The following is a 3,152-nucleotide window of genomic DNA, read 5'->3' on the forward strand; positions in this document are numbered from 1 at the left end:
CTGTCGCTCCAGTGATTGGCGGAGGCCTCCTCCAGCCCCCACCCAAGTCCCCTCCCCCGCTCGCGGCTTCGGACTTCGGAGCCCCCGCGCGCCAAGGCGGCGATCGAGCGAGCGCGCGTGCAGCCTCGCCGCCCTGAGCACCCGCAGCGCCGGCGCCGCGGCGAGACAGGAGGAGAACCCACCCACCGACAGAACCCCGCAGCCGCGGCATCCCGGAGGAGTGGGTGATGGCAGGGCGGGCGGTGGGCTTATTCTCCCCGGCCTGGGACGTCCGTCTCACACAGTCTGTTTCTCTGGGAGGAGCACAATAGGGCCGGGGTCGGAGTGCGCCTAGGGAACCGGCTGATGGGAACGCGGCGGGAGGTGTGGTTTGGAATTCGGGGCAGCCTTTTCGGGCTAAACTGGGACCCGAATCGGTTCCTCTTTGTAAGCCCACAGAGCTCCAGGAGCGCCGAGCGGTACCTTATTCATAGTAGGCGTTTAATAGATGCTCGTGGGATTGCAAAGAACTGGGGTGAGGAGGCTGGCTTGGTGGAAGGGGTTCGCTCCTAGGACATAGTAGACAGCCAGCCTCGTCGAGGTGCAGTGAATGGCTGGAGGGCTGGGCGGGGGCTTCTCTGGCCGTGGGCCCGTCCTGCCCGGTACCTTAAATCGGCGCCGTCCTCTACCCGCACGGATCACCGCCCACCCCCACTCCCCGCTACGCCCCCAGCACACACACACACCCTCTGTTCCTCTCGCCTCCGGGTTGGAGTTTGCCCAGCCTGGACCGGACCCAGCGGCCCGTCCACGTCCGGCTAACGGGTGGACTATTCGCCGGCCGCCTCTGGAGGCACCTGTCTGAACCACAAAGGCCGCTTTTCGCTGCCCAGCCCAGAGCGGGCGCCAAGCTGATCCCTTCGCCCGAGCCCAGCGCGGGAGCCCTCCCGGGGGCATCGATCTTGGCGGGCGACGCCCCAGGCCGGGGGAGGAGGCAGGAGTCAGAGTTGGAGAGGAGCTGAGATGGAGAGAGGCGGAGGCAAGGCCTCCGTTTGAGCAAAGATGCGAAAGGATGGAACATAGGGATGGGTGGGAGGAGGGGGAACTGGAGACAGGTTTGAGGAAAGAGAAGGGTCTGAGCCGGGAGGGTCGGAGCTCGGAGCAGGTGGCGCGAGGCGAGGCTGGGGCTGATGAAGAATGTGGAGGGGAGAAGGGATGTGGGAGGGTGGAGACTGCCTGGGTTAGAGAAGAGTAGACGCTGGGGAGGAGGAGACCCACGCGAAGAGAGGGAGGGCTCTCCCTGGGGAGGCAGGTCTCCGGGGAAGGGAGGGGCAGGCAGCTGGGGGTGGGGGGAGGCGGGTCTCGGGCCAGAAGACCCTCAGCCCCGGCCAGGGACCCGGCGGTCCTGTGGCTGGCTGGGCGTGGCTCTTGGACCCGGCGACGGACTCGGGATGGCGGATCGGGGACCGAGCCGGATGTCCCTGCGAGGAGCTTTGTCTCCCGGCTTGACATCAGCTCTTAGGGACTCGTTTAGGGTTTTGTGATAATCCGCAGCGCCACAGGCACACCCTTTTCTTCGCAGAGCTGAAAGGCTTGGTCCAGCGGCAGGTGATGCCAGGGAGGCGAAATGGGGGCCGCCTCCCGCCCGGGAGACCCGGAGAACAATAGCCGGCACTGGTGTCCTCCGCACCAGGAGCTAGGGCACCCCTAGAATTCGAGTGTGCAGTTTTCTAGTGCAGAAAACACTCCCGGAGAAATCAAAGGGCACGTGCTCTTCTCTTGGGGTTTGTGTTAGGGCAACAAACCCCACTGGTAATTCTCTGATGTGAGTCGCGCATCTCCGCCCCCCAGACTGTGGGACCCGCAGACAGACGCCGCCCCTGGCTTTGGTACCTTCTGGCTGCGGCGCCGCCCCCTGCCCCTTGCTGCTGACCAACCACCGAGACGGTCGGGGTGGGGGAAGACCTGTGGAGGTCGCCTCGGTGCTGAGCGGGCTCCCTGAGTAGCCGGCTTTGTCTGACGAGGCGGACGCGTGTGCTGTGCGTTCTTAGAGGGAGCAATCAGGGCTGGTGCGGTTTGTGATAAAATGGAAGAGAAGCAGTCGTGGAGATTACCCGCTACGGGTGCAGCTCCTGGCCTTAAAGCCTGCAGCTAGGGGACCAGTGCTTCCCCTTTGCCGGTGACCACACCCAAGCCAGTGTATCCATCCTTTGCAGATTTCACTTGTAGTGTCTGCTGACCTAAGAGAGGGACGACTCTGTGATAGGAGGCGTCTCCTTGCCCATGGGAAAGCAGATGGACAGAAATGGAAACACAAAAAGGAGCTCAACAGAGCTTTCCTTGCATTCAGTCTTGCTTGCTGTCTAAGCATCTTTCACACCAGGCTAGCAGCGTCTTAACATGTGAGATGACAGCCAGAAACCAACATTCAGTTTTACAGATTTTCTTTGATGATTGTTTAGTTGATATTAAAGCTGACTCTTTAGCACAGACTTATACTTTTAAATGGTCATTCATTTTAAAAAGACAAAACAAACAAAAAACAAGACAGAAGCATTTTTATTCCAAAAGTGAAGGAAGAAGCTTGGCTCAATGACAAGCAGACCATCATAAGAAAAATAGCTGTGACATATTTGGCCTGGAGTTGACTGATGAGCCTTTGGGCTCTCATAACCTGGCTTTGAAACCTCAAGATTTTACTCAGATTGATGTATAAGGTGAGGGACTGTGATGTGACTGTCACCTATTGCCCAGCACATATGGTAGCTGCCAATGTGAATTCTTCCTACCTGGGCTATACCAAGCAGTAGCAACAGTAGGCTATGTCCTGATACTTTTATTAAATGACGATGCTTTGCAGAGGTGCCTCTCGGTATTTACAAAGGACTAGCTGGAATGTTGTTCATTGGATGTGTTTAACTAAAATAATAGACCTATCTATCTCCAGAGTAAGTGAAAACCAGGAATCTCTATATTGGATCCCTGGTGTCTCAAACAGTAAAGAATCTGTCTGCAATGTGGGAGACCGGGGTTCAATTTCTGGGTCGGGAACATCCCCTGGAGAAGAGAATGGCTACTCACTCCAGTATTCTTGCCAAGAGAATTCCATGGACAGAGGGGCCCAGAGTAGGTGAAAACCAAGAATCTCTATATTAGAACACCCAGAATCTGGT

General features: G+C 57.9%; 1 protein-coding gene across 1 annotated transcript in view; it reads left to right on the forward strand.

Moving 5' to 3' along the window:
• The first annotated feature begins 67 nt into the window (after positions 1-67).
• Positions 68-3,152, forward strand: part of DPYSL5 (dihydropyrimidinase-like 5) — an 89,504-nt gene continuing 86,419 nt past the window's right edge. Inside the window, exon 1 of the mRNA XM_010840602.1 lies at positions 68-220. The gene's annotated coding sequence lies outside the window, so the exon portion shown is untranslated. The remainder of the gene's footprint in view (positions 221-3,152) is intronic.

Source organism: Bison bison, unplaced genomic scaffold, assembly GCF_000754665.1.
Source record: "Bison bison bison isolate TAMUID 2011002044 unplaced genomic scaffold, Bison_UMD1.0 scf7180017864145, whole genome shotgun sequence".
Classification (NCBI taxonomy): domain Eukaryota; kingdom Metazoa; phylum Chordata; class Mammalia; order Artiodactyla; family Bovidae; genus Bison; species Bison bison.